The 17979-nt window shown below is 46.8% G+C and overlaps 1 protein-coding gene across 1 annotated transcript in view; it reads left to right on the forward strand.

Moving 5' to 3' along the window:
* Positions 1 to 17979, forward strand: part of SHROOM3 (shroom family member 3) — a 110093-nt gene that overhangs the window by 32680 nt on the left and 59434 nt on the right. The gene's annotated exons all lie outside the window — the stretch shown is intronic.

Below are 17979 nucleotides of genomic sequence, written 5' to 3' on the forward strand. Positions count from 1 at the left end.
AAGAAGTCTGGGTGAAGATCAGCACAGCACCCTCCTGCTCTCTGGGCTGTACTTTGTGCTTTTGCTGACTCTCTTTGGTTGTTTAACTAAAACATCTTACAGCAAATTTTGAATATTCATGTACAGAACTATTACATGGTTTGTGCGCCCATTGGGAGAGGATTTGCAAAAGAAGCTCATTGCAATTTGAGTGTTTTCCAAAAATACCTTTTGGATTTGGTTTTTACTTTAAGCCTATGTAGATTGTAATCCAAATGTTTAATTCAAGCTACCTTAGCAAAACTGTGGAAACAGAACCTGTTTGTTTTGCAATGCAATAGTTTCTCTGCTTTTTTTTTTTTCCCAATACCTTTCCACCTATTTTTCCCTCTTTAAAGAAATGCAAAGGGTTTTGATTCTTTTCTGGATTGAATTACTATAGTGAACATGAAAAAATTTGGTTGGGAGTCTTTCATGGCTTCATTCATCACCAATAGAAGGATCAAGGACATTTACTTTTAGAGGTATTAGATTTGCATACCATCCCCTTGCCAAGGTACTTTGAATCCATTGTGCATATTTAAAGCTCAGTGATAATCCATACGTTTAGAACTGGAAAATTGCAATTAAGAAGTAAGAGCCCAGCCTTCAGGTAATTTGACCCGGTCTCAGCTCACCCTGCAGTGCTGGCATGAAAGCAGCAAAAATCAGGAAATGTGAGGTCCTGACTGCTCCCTCGGCAGTGAGTCACAAGTTTCTCTGAATTCACTCCATCACCACAAGTGGCCAGACTCAGCACACTGGCCAGGGTAGAAGAAGAGATTTCCTCTCCAGTTCTAGAAGGTAAGAAGACATAAAATGGTTGGCTGGAGATCTGCAGTACTACATCATCTGAAAATAAAGTATTTTTGAAATTCGTGTGGTGATGATGCTTGTAAACTTGCCATAATGATTGAATTGAACTGGATTAGGGTTGCTTGCTGCAAATACCAGTAGTTTGAATACTCCCTGACCTGTTTGTAACCTAAATTTTTCAGTGCTCTCAGTAGTCACAGAAACTCTGTCTTATGGGGTGACACAAACTTCCACAGACATGGACTTTACTCCTTACAAGTCATATACCAACAACAGCAAAGTCTGCTTGGTATATGTGCTTCTGGCTCTCTGCAGAGCACATTCCAGGTCAGCATGTTTTTGAGGGTTTAGCTGTTTGTTTTCCAAAGGAAAACCTGAGAAGTTCTCTGTAACTGTGTGGTGCTCACACCAACCATCATACCAGACAGAAAGCACACATTTTTAAATCATATGTATTGTGGCATAGTCCACACAGCATACTCAGATTGCTGTTTAATCTTGGTTTTTATTTCAGGACAAAGGTAAGCTTTTCGTACTTAAAGGGTGAGCCTCTCCATGTGTTACTAAGCAAAAGTAGATGTTACAACACCTTGCAGATCTGCAGGCTGATGCAATGATGTGGTACTTCCCTTGGAATGTCACAACTGATGTGTCATCATCAGTCTTCATCAACTCAGGTTTGATTGATCAGTGTAATGGAGGGACCAGGTGGGAATAGTTTGAAAGAAGGGAATGTGAAGGCAAAATTAGGGAAAATTCAGGGCAAGATAAACGGCTACAATAAGTAACAGTAAGAAAAATTATCTGTCTCACATGACCAGCACCAGAGTATTTAGTACATGAGGACCACACTCTGCCTCTCACTCCTGTGCAAATGTCCTGCTGTTCCCAGGGAGGAACTTGCGGGAGGAGAGACATGAAGCTGTGAATTTATACACTTTCTGCTTCCTTGCTCACAGACTTGTAGCAGGGCAGAGGCAGAGAATGCCCTAATGAGCCCCAGTGTTAAGTAAATCCTGTGCCTGTTCCCTAAGAGGATCTTTATTTGGGAGATAAATGCTGAATAGTTTTCACAGATGCTCTCTAGCTGCATTTTGTTTGTCTTGTCCCCAGCTCAGAGGCCCTCAGTGACAGTTTTCAAATGTTCCATTTTCTCTGCTTCTTTAGCACAGCTGCTCACACCTCCCTTGTTTCAAAGGCTGTTCCCAAAGCCAGATCCTGCCTCTCTGCCCATTCCTCACTGGTTTTGCCCATTCATTTCCAGGACAATCGACTCAGATATGTGTGTTCATTCCTGTACACCTCAGGCCTGCAGCTGGTGTGCTCTGAGGGGCCTTGCTGATGCTCACTCCATCGTGCTGAGGCCAGAAGCAGCTGGAGCAGGAGCTGCTCTGCAGCCCAGGGAGTGACTCAGCGTGCCTCAATCACTGCTGGCGACAAATGTCTCTCACCATGGGCATGACAACAACCAGTTTCATCAGGCCTGAGGAATTCACAGGCTGGCGCTGGGGAGGTTGCTTTGCTCAGGGTTTGCCCATTTGGAGCAGTCGGTGTGAATCACAATAGGAAACTGGAGAGACCAGTTTGCTGGATTTTGTAGCACAAGGCTGGCCTACTGTCCTCAGCAAACTGCCTTACAGAGGTTTTGATACTCAGTTGATCTTTAACCAGGTGGAGAAAAAGCTGTTTGAAGGATACAGCTACAAAAGAAGTAAGACTTAGCTGGTTTGTTGTGAAATACATTATTTCCAACCTGGTTTTTTTTCTGTTGCTTCCTCTCCAACTGCATCCAAGCAGAGTTGGATGCAATTGCAAAAAGACCCTTTTCAGTTCTATCAGTCTGATCTAATTGTGTTGTGCATGCCTTCATCAGCTGAAGATAAGGCTCAAACCACAGGCAGGGCCTTGTGTGCTTTACAGCCCCTACAGTGGCCTGGAGCAGTTGCCAAAAATAGGCTTTAGCATAGGTCAGTGGGCAGGAATGGCTGCGGGAGCATCACACTGTTTACATGGCTGGACATGCAGCCTGTCCCTAACAGCGGCAATCAGGGCAGCCAGGTGTGGTGGCACACGGGGCTGTGCCACCAAGGGGGCCCGGCCACAGGGGACAGGTCCCACACGGCCTTTGCGGCACAAACACGGCCCGGCCAAGGCCTCCCACAGGCCGCTCCTCAGCACACCTGATTTGCTGCCACAGTAATAGATGGCCTGAGTCCCAGAGGATCCAATCCCCAAATGTTAACAGGTTTGGTAATTTTTAGTATTTTGTTACCTCTAAATCCAGTGTTGTTCTGGAAGAGAGGATGAAGATTAAATTCTCATTTTTAAATCATTTGGGATGAACAGGAGTATTTGTAACCAGTGACAGAATTAAAAGCCATCCTAGAAACACAGGTGCTCACACAGTGATGCTTCTGAAACTGAGATTAAAGCAAGGAACTCTTCTTACAACTTCTACAGCTATTTGTAGACTTTTCCTGATATTCTTCCCTTTGTCTTAAATCAGAACCTAAGAGGAAACCCCCCTCCACTACAGAAACAGCCAACAGCACATCACAGACACAAAAATACAGAGAAGCACCAACAAAGCTGAACTGGGCTGCGACAGGCAGCAAGGAGCCAGAGGGGTTAATGCTGCTGGTTTATCCTCACAGCACCCCAGGTTACACAATGTCACAGGGCAGCCTGAGATGCCCAGCTCAGCCCAGTGACATAAGGAGAGCTGGGCAGCCTCACCTCTGGCTATCCTCATCCCTCAAGCAAGCTCTCAGCAGCTGCCCAGCCGGAATTACAGCTCCTGGGGCTGCAAACAGCATCTCCACGGCAGTGCCCATCTATCTCCTGGCAAAGGACAAGCCCTCCTGTCTGCTCCCTGCTGTCAGGAGGGGGATGCAGAGCAGGGAGACACCACACCCATGCCAGGCACCCACCTTGGCTGTCGCTGTCCTGCTAGGCAGATCCTCCCGCTCTGACTGCCTGTGCAGTCCTTCTTGTTCAGGGGACAGTGCCCTGCAGAGGGAATCAGCCTCAGGCCGGGTTAATTAATGCAAAGCTCTATTAATATTTGCTGGTGGAACAGCAGTGAAAAATGTTCTGCAGAGAATTAACAGGGTTTTAGGCCCTTGCTCTGCCCATACCAATGTGCAAGGGCCCTGCAGATCTCTTCCAGGGTGTTGTTTTCAGGGCTCAGGCCAGCACAGATTGGGATGTGATGGTGACACTTGTGTTTGCAGAGCCTGTGAGACTGGACAAAGCATAAATCTCAAACTAGCTGTGATTTACAACAAAGCTGCTTGCTCCGGGATGCACATGTGTGCTCTTAGCATTTATCCAGTCATTCTGACACCAGTGACTGCAAGAAGCCTGTTCAAGTATTATTTATGTGGTGTACACAATATTGTAGTGAAGATCATTATTCAAGGTGGTTGATTTTCTGCTTTCAGTGGTAGTGGTTTGTGTCTGCCTCAGGCTTAGCAGTGCCTGCAATTCTTTTCCTTCTCAAAGAACCTCAAACTAAAAAGTCAAATAAAGGAGTGGGGATAGAAAACATCCTCCTTTTCCTGTTGTGCTAAAAAACTGTACAAAAAGGAATTATTAAGCTTATCCTTGGCTATGACCATAATCTGCATGTTTGTTTTCACGCTTCCCTAAAGATTCCCTGCATCACTTGGGTTATTTGGTAATTCTCTTGGTACATCCCTGGCCCTGGGCCCTCTTGCCTGAATGCTGAGACCTGGGGGAGATGCTGGGAGCGAGAAGGTGCTGGGCTGCATGGGCCTCCCGGGGCCAGGGCTGTGTTTTCAGACAGATCTAGTTCTAATCAACTCCTTTAAACACCTCAGTGGCAAGACCAGGAATTAAACCCAGACATCCTGAATACTTGCACTTATGCCATAGCTACAGAGTTGTTCTTGGTTTGGCAGCAAATTGCTATAACTGAGACTTTAGGAAAAAATACAGGAGAAAAGTCTTGCACTCCACCTAATAAATGACCCTGTGGAGGTGTGGAAGGACAGGAGGAAGATGTCAGCACAGCTGACATCTGCAGCTCAGAGCTGATTCAAGCCCATGGAAATCAGTGGAAAGATTCCCACAGACTCCAAAAGGCTTTGGCTTAGACCCTCACTGAGCAGTGATTTCCCTCATTGACCAGGAGAAAATGGGCTATTCCTGGAGAGTGGGGAAGCTGCTGGCATTTTTACAAAAAGACAAGTGCCAACACAATTCTTCAAAGAAGTCTGTCCACTAATCCTTTCCTCTTATGACACTAATGTAATTTTGTGCCGTATTTGACACTGTGCCAGAAAATTGCATCGAATAAATCCAAGGTTTGTGAATGAAATGAATGAGAACTGGCGCTGGCCCACGCCCCGCTCTGCAGCAGCGCTTCCCAAAGAGCTGCTCTGCGGTGTGCTGAGGTTTGTTCCGTGCTGATGGCCGGGGGAATGGCAGAAAGGAAGGCTTCATGCACATGGAATGTTTAGCTGACAGCTCAGAGGCCAAAGCTGGCATCCGAGGGGCTGCCAGGGTGGTCTGTGTCTAGCGCTGGTTTCTGTTTGTTGTGAGCTCCTCCTCGGCTTTCCAGCGTGCCCCTGCTCATGTCTCCTTGTGTCTCAGCTCTTTCAAAGTGCATCCTTTTATCACTGAAAAAATGAGCCTTTGCTTGGGGCTGCCGCTCCTCATGTAATGCCAATGGGTGTGACCAGCCAAAGCCCACCAGGGGCCTCACCCACTGTTTGGATGGGATTTCCAAGCCCTGTACACCCTGGTAAGGAAAGGCCTTAACGATTCCTTGTGTCTTGGATCAAACTGGTCAGTCTTTAATATCTCAGGCATGAGTATTTTCATAGAGGAATTTCCCATGCATTCACTGAAATGTTTGCAGTCCCTGTCTCATTAGGAAGGGACAGACAGCTGAGAGGGGAACAGAATTTAATTTTTAAAACCCTGGAAAATCCTTACTGTCTAGGATTTAATTAGCTACAGCTCAGGAATGATAGGGTTTTAGTAAATGTAAGGGAGATCTAGATACAATTTTTGAACAAAAGCTTTTAGGTCACTGATAGGAACAGTGGGCAAATGCTTTGGAAAGAAATAAATGCCAGCCACAGTGATGTGTTATGGTTGCTGGGATGTTACAGACTGACCCCCCAGCTGAAGCTGCATTAGGAACCCAGGAATTTCCAGCCACTGCCATTCCAATTAGCTGTTCCTCTCACCCTGTGCCTGTGGATTAGTTTGCCTTCTTCAGGCAATAATCAGCCTGGGGTTGTATTTGTCAGCAAGTGACTCTGGAAAAGCTGGGAAATCTCTGCCAGTGCCATACAAAGTACATTTACAGTGTGAATCTCCTTTTTTTGGAATTTCCCAAGGATTAGGTTGGAGCTGGATCAGATCACAATAATATGAAAACTCAGACAAACAAGCATGTGTTCTCCCAGCACTCCCTGCATTGTTCACTATCTGGGATGGTCTAGAGGTGACCTTTAGTCCACAGGGCAAATACTGGGACTGGCCAAGGGTTCTGGTTACCTGTCCAGGTGCAGAGGGGTACAGGGTGACACCTTCACTGGGCAGCTGCAGGGAAAGCTGAGAATAGCTGCATTTCATCATCCCTGCGCTGTAAAGGAGCTGCAGTTGCATGGGAGCTGACTGTAAATACAGATTTATAAGGGGTTTCTTGCTTGGGTGACATTGATGTGGACAGATGTACATGTGTACACAGCCACAGCCAGGTTAAATATTTAGTTGCTCAGCTACTAATTTAAAATCATTTCACAAAATCTTTTCCTTGCTTTTCCTGCTTGGTCCAAGGTTTCCTCTAAAAGGGAGGTAGGGTCAGGAGAGGTTAATGAACACTGATGTAATCCTACTGATATAAATTGTGTTTGCCTGGATTTGCTTCAGCAAAACAGATGTTAGGGTGTAGTGTTTACTGTAACTCCTTTACGTTTTTTATGAATGGGCTTGTACAGGTCATCCAAATCCCTTGGAATTGCTTGTCCCTTAGGGCTGGATACATGGAATATCTCAGGCAAAAGAACAATGAAGAGCAGACACTGCACAGACAGTATCAAATATTCTTTCATATGCACAACTCTTCCTGTGTGTAGCGCAGAGCAGCCTGAATAACTCACCCAAACACAGATGGACAAAGAATATAGAACTTTTTTTTTCTTAATCCCCCTTTCTTCAGCTTCCTGCCTGACTTTGGTATTAGAAGGGAGGCAGGGCTGATCTTCAGTGCATGTATGTAAAGCATTTTTAGGTACATTATACCTGCATAATAAACCATAACTTTTTTTTTCCTATTGAGAATGTGTAAAGAAATGAAAATCAGAAATAGTGGTTAAAAAATGCCTGTTTCAGGAGCTGGAAAGAGACTCAGCTCAGAGTTACCACTTAGGCTTTTGTGTTTACCAGGCTTTTAAAAACGATTACTATTGTCAGGTGAAATGTCAGGGGGTGAGTGTGAAAGAGGATGTATTTCCTTTACTTGAAGTCAAGGGGACATTGGAGTAGAGAAAATGTGGTGAACAGTATGGGTGAGACTGTGAATGTTTTGGTTTTACAGCTGGCCTGGAAAAGAGAACTATTTAGAGTTAAATGGAAATGCAATTGTGTGTTCTGTTTGGCCCGAAATGAACCATTTTGCTCCTCATAGGAAAAGCATGTTAATTTAATACATTTAATGTATATTTAATGTAGGTTTTCAGCTTTCTCTTGGATGTTAAGGCAGCCTGGCTGGGTATAGAGCACCTGAACCTCCCATGCTGCATTAGGCTGCCTTCCTCAGTAGCAGGATGTGTCCAGTGGGTTGAGGGCCATGTGGTTTTCTGGGATTATTTCCATAGACTTCATCCAGTTTCCAGAGCCTTCTTCTGAGTCACCTTTTTCGGCCCTGCAGTCAACTGCTGAGCCCCAATTTAGGGGCCAGTGAACAACAGGGACCAACATCCCTGCTGCACCTCTCCTCCGCCGCGTTTATCCCCCACCCTTATCCCCGTTACATTCTTCATTAGCAATGTGAGGGGCGAACTTCGAGAGAAACAATAGATAGTTCCTGGCCGGCTGAAAACACCTTTTTCTTGGATATAGTTTCTTTTCTCCTCTCTCTCCCCGCAAAGCCCAGTGTTAATTACAAGAGAAGCCAAGCCCAAACCTGCGGGGAGCCGGGGCAGAGCTGACTGGCACTTTCACTCAGCACATTCCCCCTTTCCTCACGGTCCCTGCTCCTGTCTGTCAGGCCTGCTGACGACTGCCGGGTAGGAGGGCAGTAATCCGAGCTGCCTGTGCCGAGCCAACCTCCTGCTTTTTCCTGCGGGATTAGCGCCGAGGTGCCTGCGAGCACAGCACCTGTACCCGCGGCGCTTTATCGCGCTCCGGCCGCTGCTGCCCTTCCTCCCGTCCCTTCCCTTCCCCGCCGCCGGCCCCGCGCTCCCCTCGGGCGGGATGGGGATCCCGAGCCTGCCTCCAGGGGCTCCAAAGGTAAGCGGCCTCTGCGCGGCTCCGTGCCGCGGTGCTGGGCACAACGGAGGGCGGGAGCCTTAGGGACTCTCTCTGTCCTAAACCTCCTGGGCATCGGAAAGTTCAGAGCAAACGAGTGTTGGTGCAGTGCCGGGGGGGCGTTTTTCGGGCGCCCAGCAAACGCGGAGCCGGGTGCTGTGCCGGCGCTCAGGGTCTGTCACCGGGAGGCTGTTGGGCAATCTAAGCAAAGCTGTCGGACTTCAGGCTAGAAAAGTGCCAGGAGCTCACAGGAGAGGTGAACTTGGGAGAGCCTCCAGAGCTGTGCAGCGTGTTGGCATCCCCCCCTCGGTGTCCAAGGGTAATATCAATGCCATGCACTTGGGATGCTGAGTCTTCGCCATCAGGGGCTCTGACTCACATCCGCACCACGATTTGTAGGGTGCAGTTTGCAGTTTCATAATCTGGAAGAATCCATGCTCAAGTTCGTGGCACTCTTCTTGGCCTTCACCTTTTATAAGTGGAGAGTCATTTAAAGTGGGTAGCAAACCGGGCACGAACTTTACGTCACTTCTGGACAGAGATGGACCAGCCCCACAATCTGGGATATGCTCTTGTTTGAACATTGCAGGGAGCAGAGAGAGAATGTGAAAGAGGATGGTTCATGAGAGATGGTGATTAGTACAGCTCCAGTGCTGGCAATCACTGTAGCTCCAGGTGGCCCTGCACAAATTTGCATTCTTTGGAGACCTGACGTATGTTGTACACACATCTATCCGCCCTTCTAGATTGGTCATGAATCATAAAACTAAGTTCATTGAACTTGGATTTGATTTTGAGTATTTCCTGACACATGAACTCCTTTAGTAAACCTATTAACTAATCTTCAAACTCATTAGCTGCCTCATTGCTATTAGGATATTTTTAGTTTGGAGTTTGTTTGGGGTGGTTTTATCTTTGAGTATGGGCCAAAGCTTTAGCTGTGCACTTCAAGGGAAATTGTAACTGTTTTTCTCATCTAAGCTGTGGTGATCCACTGTGCTTAGGGAAAGTTGGCAGTGCAGGTTGTAGTGGTGCTAGTGGAATACTGGGACAAAACTAGTGGGCATGGGAGTATCCCTGAAGATTCCTGAGGCAGTGGAGCGGACAAGGATCCAGAGCATGGAGGAAGAGGTTGCTTCACAGCACAGATCCCACCACCCTGCCTGGCCTGATGCCTACAGGGGTGAACAGGGTGTTCCCAGGCTGCAGCAATCAGAGGAACCTCCCATCTGAAATTTGAAGAGATGCTTGAATTAAAGAGCTTGGGTGGTCACTCCCTTCAAGCAAATTGAAAAAATTCATCTCAGGCTGATGCTACTGTTTTCTCTGGTGTGCTATACTGTGTTAAAGAGAAGTCTTTTGGATGCCTTCAAAGGGCTGAAGGCAATACCTCATAGAAACCCAAGTGGCTGAAGAATTACCAGATATTAGCATTTACCTCAGTTGCCAAAGCTTGGACGTTTCTTTCTGCCTTTCAGAAATTACAGCCTGCAGGGACCATTTAGTAATAAATCACAGCAACTTGGCTTTTAGAGGGCAACCCATGTACAGAGACACTTCAGGGCTGTGCCAGCATCTCTTTTGTTCAATAAAAGTAACAGCAGGAATTTGATTAAAGACTGATAGAAAAGACAGGGAGGGAGAAACATAGCAAAGATTAAAGAAAGAAAGAGCCACCTGGAAATTTCATTCCTCCTTTATTTCCAACTTAAGCTCGTAAATACCAAATCTAAACCATTGTGTGTGTGTGAGAGGGAGGGAGAATTTCCTGCATGCCTGCACAGAAAAGACTGCACGTGCAGCCACCTGAACGACTTTTAGCAGAAGTCAGATTCTTTCCTCCAACATGGCTTCCTCCGTGTCTGCACTGGAAAGAAAAGGAACTAGAAAATGACATTCTCTGGGAGGAGGGCATTTAGGGGGTCAGGCGAGTCCCATGGCCGAAGCGGAGCGGCGCTGGCTTTGGGCTGAGCCTGCCCGGAGCAGGGAGCACATTTCCCAGCTGCCTCGGAGCAGCAGCCCTGCAGCTCGGCACAATGCGATGGCCAGCTGCACACGGCCGGCCCACAGCATCTGCCCCTTTGTCTCCAGCATCCTTGCTCCAGCATCCTCAGGAAAAGGAAAACCCGGTGGCTCCGGCAGCCAAATGCAAATTAGCCCCGAAGAGCCCGTCCTGTGTGATCAGCGAGCAACAAGCACATCGCATTCAGATTCCTCACTGCAGAGCCGGCCCCGCCGTTGTTTGGGTGTAGGAGAGCAGAACGCTGCCATTGAGTGTCCAACGGGAGCCAGGATGCATTTTCCTTGGCATGCCTGTGCCCTGGGAGAGCTTTGCTGGGAGTCACGGGCACGCTTTGGTTCCCAGGCGGGATTTGCAGGGCACAAAAGAGGAAGTCTGGGACCGTGAACTCCTTGGGAATGGGGAGTTCAACCCTCAACAAGGTTTTGCATACTTTGGGGGCTCTTGCAGGTAATCTTGCCCTACTGCAACCTAGATGGAGCAGCAAGGCAGAATGCTGTACCTGAAGTCTTTGGCTGCTGCATCTGGTGTCCCTTTTCTATATACTTGGTCATCTCTGCTTCTTAAATTGTGCTTTTCCCCACCTGCCACTTCTCTTAGTGCATCTTTACACTGGTTTCTCTCTGCTCACTTTCTCTCACGTTTCTCAGCTGTTTGTAATACCTGTTGGACAGTGAATCCTTTCTGGCCGTGGCCTTGGCTCTGAACTGTGCTCCCCTCAAGTGGTTAGGATGCAATGATGTCTTTGCAGCAAAGAGGACGTCTCTGCCTCTGTCCAGCCCTCCCCACCTCAAGCCCTTGTCCTGAAGGCTGCTGCCCCCTCCACCCAGGGAGCAGGAAGATGCCCAGCCCTGCATCAGGGTCTGGATCAGGCTCTTCGGTGCTGTTTTCTCACTCCCAATCAGATCACTACAAGGACGCAGGAACAATGTCCAGGACCGAGCCTCTGGTCGGCAAACCACATTCTCCCAGGCAGTGAAACTCTCCAAGTACCGAAATCCCGTATCCCGACAGGATTTGTGGTCCTGCTGCTTCGGAGCGGAGAGGAGAGAGGGCGGCGCGGTGTCCCGGGGACCGGCCGCCCTCGCCGGGGCCGCGTCCCGCCGGAATGCGGGGAATGCGAATGGCATGCTTGAGTGGACAGCTTCAGAGCCGGGCGCAGGGATGGCTCTCCTGCCATCTGTTGTGAGCCCCGCGGGCCCATAGCAACAGCGGCTCAGGAATGGGGCTGCTGCCTCTTTCTTGTAAAGAAATTCTTCCCGAGCCTCTTCTCTGCTCCTGCATGCGCGCACTCATGAATAAGCGGGAGCCGGGCTGGGATTCCTGCTCCGGAGTGATGCCTGCTGAAGGAGAAAGGGCCTTGTAGAGCTCAGCTTGCGTTTGGTTTGGGGAGGCATTTTCCTTTTTGTGCTAGGACGTGAGCCCATGTGTGTAATTTATTGTTAATTGTTTTAGGGGGATAGAATATAAGTAAATAAAGGTAGTATAGAAAGTAACCTTACCCCTTAAGGAGTTGCGGCTGAGCCAATTATTAAAGATTAGGAGCAGGCCTGACTTTAACAGGCCACAGCTGTAGCCAATAACAAGAAGAGTGCTATAAAAGAGTGGGTTGGTTGGTTGAGGGGACCTGGAGGCAGCTGGCTGCTGCGAGGACAAGGAAGAGTCAGTGCTTGGAGGAGCTGCCTATGGGAAACATCAGAAACATCAAGGAGATACCAAACTCTAGCAATGTGGAACCTTTGCAATGTAATGACAATAGGACTCTTGCAATATTAAGAAAACAAATTGCCAAAATCTAGTTCTATTCAAATCAAGTGTGAACCTGGGTTTGCCATGAGGTCAGTAAAATCTCCAATGGATGTACAACCACTTGATTGTCCTCAATAAAACAGAGATCACTTCTGCCTTGTTATTACAAATACCAAGGTTATAACTGATGTAAATAGTCCCAGTGGACTGATTTGTTGTGCCCATCATTTTCTTCTGGCCCTGGAGCTCCTCTGTCATGGCTGAGGGGTTTTGCTGCATCATGAAGTGGTGGGAGTGGATTCTCTGAGGTTACAGGCAGCTCAGCATCACTGGTGGTACTGAGAGATGCCAACTTGCGTTCCAGGGAAGATTTTGCCATGCAAGAACTCTGTCTTCCGTTCACCAGTGTGAGGTGGCATGCCATGGGGAAAGGTTAGTGCTGAAAGAGCCTTTATTCTGTCAGCAGGGGCAGGAACAGACTGTCAGTCTGTCTGAATGGTTTTACTCCTTCCTTTCCTCTGGAAATTCCCTTCTGAAATGCAGATTTCTTTTCTCCCCATACCTTAACCTTTTTTTCCTGCTGTCAAGCAGCTGAGGCCTCATTCCTGCACATTGCTCAACCTCTCGCTGTGACTCAGCGAAGTGGATTGTGTTTAAGTGTTTTAATTCCTTTAAGATGAGGACTTGTAAGTTGCAAATTTACATGACTGTTTCAAGAGGTTTGACGTGAGACATTCAGAAGTTAGGGGTATTTAACTCTCCCAGACAATATATTGGTTTCTTTAGTGTTCTTTTAGTATTTTATTTCTATGCCTAACAGCATGCAACAAATACCAAAATTTGCAGAGAATCCTCCATGGACAAGAGGGAATCACGGAACTGGCAGTTTTATGTCCTTTGAAAGGAGATGTCACAAAGAGGAGAGGGGAGGAAACTCAGTAGTTTTCTCCTCAGTGCTCAGGGCTGTGTTTGAAGCTGGGCACACAGCTACAGTGGCTTGATCACAGGGAGTAGGGTATAATTTCAGTGAAAGCTGATATGTACAGGGAGGAGGGATAAAACTCTCCCTATTACAGGTATTTATTATCACTTGACAGCTGTCAGTTTGCAATAGGGGATTTGCCTTCCTGTCAGCTCTCTGAGAACCAGGTATATTTGCCCAAGGTTGTGGGGAAGGGTAGAAATCCTGCTTTCAAGCACGGGTATCATTTAACCGTGATAAGAAGGCAGGTAAGCATTTCTTCTGAAAGACGGCTGTGGAGAACAGGGGAGTCAAGTCTTTCTGGCCCTACCCAGATGGGAAAAAACAAGTCATTAAAATCTGATACCTACCTGCTTTTAATGAGAGAAATGTTGTTCGAAGAAATAATCTCAGTCCTATCACCACCGAACTATTTTCAGGAGCCATTAGCCTTTCACCTCCTCATATGTTTTATCTCTTACTTTTGATCTCATTCAGGGGAAACGGCAGTGCTGCTGCAACCAGAGATTTGGGCTTTAGTCAGGAGCTTACTCAGTCATAGCCATGCTCTTTGCAGCCATCCTTCCCAGTAAATGACCCCCGAAAAACCATGGGGAGTGGGGTGGGGAAAACAGCAATTAAAATCAAGCACTTGGTGTCTTCAGTCACATTTAGTTCTTCACTGAGCCAGTATGGGTGTTCTTATGGGTTCTGCAGCGCTCCCTTCCTCTTTAGCCTCTTCTCCCTCCCCGGGAACTCTTGCACTGTGAGCTGCCAGCCTGAACTACAGGCACAAGGCAGTTGTGTTTTTGGCTGGAAAGAGCGAAGAGCAAGAGCCAGCTGTGGAGGGATGCTCTGAGCTGCACCAAGCAGTCACAAACTCTGCCTACATTTAACTGCACCTCAGTGTCAGCTTGTGTCTTTGCTGTGCTCTCTACTTGAAAGCTGTTCTAATGTAGAATAAGATCTTTGATCCAGGCATGGATGCTGTCACAATGCCCCAGCAGGAAGGGAACGAAGCCGAGTTGGGTGGTTTTGGTTTTGGATAGTGGGATCAGTAAAGGAAAGCTGTAGATGACTGAGGGCTGTTAAGGTTCAGTCTCCTTCTCTCTCTCTTCAGTGTTTATCACACTTTTTGTTCTTTGTACCATTCAGAATAACATTTCAAAACAGAACCAGCAATGTAGGCTTGAGTCTGCTGAGACAAGTCTGTGCCTTCTGCCTCATCCTGCCCAGGAGCCCACTTCTCCCTATAAAGTGTTGCTGCTGTTCCTACGCTGCAACACACCTCCTGAATCATCAATGTTCTTCAGTATTTTCTGCCTCAGCTCCAACATGTTGCATTGGATATTCTTTGATGCCAATTTTTTTCCTTGCATCTGTTAAATTCAGACTGGGATTCATTTTAGTGCCAGCCCAGTTTTATTTCAAAAGTTATCTGTCATCAGTATGTGAAGATAGAGAGAAATAAGTGAAAGAAGAAGGTCAATTATGAATGAGATATAATACCTACACATTTATTTCTGTGCTGCTTGTCCATATTTATTCCTTCTCTTTATCTATGGACATCAAAAGCACCCAAAAAATGCCAAGAATGCCACATCCCATTGAAGTTCTCCTGACGGGACATTCAGAGCAACCCACAGCAACAGCTGTACTGCCCATTTATCCTGAAGCAGAAAATTGTACATGGCCCAGGACAATGGCCAGCGTCACTGAACGACACGGGCTCACGTCTCAGTCAGGGTGGGAACGCTCCCTGCACTCCCCTGGGCTGTTTGTGTGCACAAGAATCATGCTTATCATATTGCTGTAACACAGCACTTTGCATCTAATTTAAGCAATACTGGGCCTTTTGTTTGTCTCGAGAGGTCTAACCCGGGGACAAAAGCCGTGGTCCAGCCTGAAGGTTATGAGACGTTAGCAGACATTCATGTTCACACATACACTCTCCGTCAGAGGAATTTATGGCCATTACCATGTTCTCTAATGAGTACAAAATGAGACCATTACATATTCACATAATTAGTTTGACAGATTTTCATTTAAATATAAAAAGACTTCTAGTCTTCAGAGAACAAAAGGAGGGGTTTGTTTCCAGGGCAGTTTTTGACTGGGCTTTGCTGGAGCAGGAGGTTGGGAGTGACAACTGAGGGGAGACAATTTGGTGTGAATAATTCTCAGCTTTTGATTTCGTGTTGCCATTTCTTTGCTGTTTATCCAGTTCCCCTGGAGCACCTCGAGGAGAGTTGTGCGATGAGGCCTTTCAGGTGCCGCCAGGAAAGCCCAAGTGTCATTTTTTGTTCTTAGATATTTGGGCATCAGGGAAAAAGATGTTGGTTTTTTTATTAATTTACTTAGATGAATTTCTCTTTGGAAAAGTTAGCATCAGCTTGCTCTGTACCTTTTCCCATGCCTCTTTCACACTTCTTTTACATGTGGTCACTTGTCCTTCAGGTTATTTATCTTTTTGTATTTCAAATGCACTGTTGGCATCACTTCAGCTGTGGTTTTCCTGAATTGGTTGGGCTATGCAGCTTCTTCAGGCATTTGTGGAGGAGCACTTGCTTAATTTCATGTCTGGGTTTTAGAGGCCACATGTTGGCCATCTCAGCATGATGAACACTACATGTGACACTTTCCAAGCAGGAATTCTTAAAAGTCAACATGAGGTGTCCTCCAAAGACCCATGCATGTACCCAGTGTATCCAAGCCCAAACTCCTTGGATTATGGTAGATTTGGATTGCTTTATGTTTGGGTGATACAACAGTATAATTGAGAAGTTCCTTTGGTTCATAGCGTGCATCTGTGGGGCCACTCACCTTTGTGTAACCAGCCCATGTCCTTATCAGAGCTGACAACGTTTGTTCCTACACAGAGGTTACATGCTGGGAGCCAGGACTAAGTGCACAGCTATTTTATTTACACATCCAAGTGCCTCTTGGATGATGCTGGTAAATTCCAGGACACTTGAAGTACCCTGTGACATTTCAAAAAAGAGCTTTTGTGGGAGAAGATCTTGAGCAAAATCCACACAGGCTCGGTTGTGACACTTGCCAGCCCTCCCTTTAACTGGGAAAGCTCAGGGCCCCCTTGTCCTTTGGTTTCCTGTGAATGTCCCCTCCTGGGATGTGCCTGCCACACACTGTGCCCAGCTGAGAGTAGGGAAAACTTTATTCACAGTTAACATGTAACCACACTTTGGAAATAGAGCTGTGAACTCATAGAGAGCACAAAGCATTTTGGTACTGGCAGATGCTAAATCCTCAGAAGGGCCTTATGTTCATCACCTGAGAAACTCCCCTGCCTTGTTCTTCTAGGAAATTGCTAGGTAAAAAGTGACCTTTTAAAAAGTGACCGAGTGCAAATATAGTACATTTGTGGTTTTTTCAGGATCCAAGCACTTTTATTCTGTGTTTTTTAGCTCTGTCTTCCTTAGTCTGCCATAGACTTTTAGAATGATGGCATGAGGAGGAGTTTGAGCTTAATGATGAATTAGTGCTATTGGAATTTGAACTGCTCTTGTTTTTCAAGTAATTCTTATCAGAGAGGCCTTGTTTCTGGAAGGAGAGCAGCGGCAGCTCCGTTCAGTAAAGCTGACAAAGCAGGAAATGATCACCAGCCCTTCACAAAATCCTAACTGAACATTTACTTAGAGCCACAGTGGGAGAGACCCAGACCCATAAATCAACCTATTAAACCTTCAGACATGAGTTTTTGGAACCTCCCAGGCATTTCTTTTTCCTGCTGCTCTTAAGAAGTCTTTTAAAGGCACAAGCTTCGTGATGTCATTAAGGACACGAGCGAGTGATGTTGTTCCAGGCCTGGAATCAAGGCAGTGAGTGACCTTACCCCTCCAGGAGCAAATCCCAGTGACTTCAGCCCTGGCTATTTATTAGACATAAGCACAAGCTGACACGAGGTGCCAGTTTATCAGGCAGGAGAGGTGGTTGTTTCTGTGTAGAAGGGGTAGAATCCCCTGGACTGTTTTAAGAAGGTCTGTGCTGCCTTTTATGGCAGGGTGTGAAGGTTAAGCCTAGCCTGGGTGGCTGAGGGGATGCATCTATCCTGATCCATCTATCCAGAGCCAAGCTATCGTCTTCTCACAGTCCAGTTCTGCACTGTGGAGGACAAGAGGCTTTTTGGTGTGCCTGAAATGGAGCCCTTCACTAAGCCCTGTGTACGGTGTGACTACGTGGGAATACGTCGTGCTCTGCAGAGACACAGCAGCCCTTCAGGGCAATGTTTAGGGGCAAAGAAAAACACAAACTCTCAGCTCTCAACATTTAAATTTGGGGGTAAGGCAGCTAGTATTATTCCTCACTGTTTAATCCCTGTGGAAGATTAAGGAAAGGATAATTAATATTTGCTGTTAAAAAATCAGCAGTATACTTCTTTCCTCATAGACAGCATTAAACTAAAGGCCTGTAGTTACATGTGTAAGGCCTGATTAGTAGGTGTGCAACTATTAGAGGGCCAGGATGCCTGGGTGTCATTTCTGCCTGTGCCACATACTCACTGTGGGATGGGAGGCAAGGTGTTTACTGCTGTGTATTTCCATTTCTCTGTGCAGGCAGTACGTGTGACAGCCCTTCCTCAGGTGAGGGATGTTGTGAGGCTTGATTGCCATGTGTGGTGCACTTGGCAAAATACCCTGCACCACTGAAGGTATGAAAAGGCAATTAAAAGAAAAATACAAGGTCTTTCTCTCTAATTTTCAGAGGAATGTCTTTGTACTGGTTGCTGTAACCGCAGCCCGGATTTTCCTGCTAAGTAGATGGTGAGAACTGCTTCTTAGAAAAGAAAATATTGCCTTCCTCAGCTGCAGCCACCCAAGAATGAGCCTTTGGTAGCTAAAAAGGGGAACAGATTCTTCATCATTCTCCCTCCCATCCAAGGCTTGGAAGA

Source organism: Ammospiza caudacuta, chromosome 4, assembly GCF_027887145.1.
Source record: "Ammospiza caudacuta isolate bAmmCau1 chromosome 4, bAmmCau1.pri, whole genome shotgun sequence".
Taxonomy (NCBI): Eukaryota; Metazoa; Chordata; class Aves; order Passeriformes; family Passerellidae; genus Ammospiza; species Ammospiza caudacuta.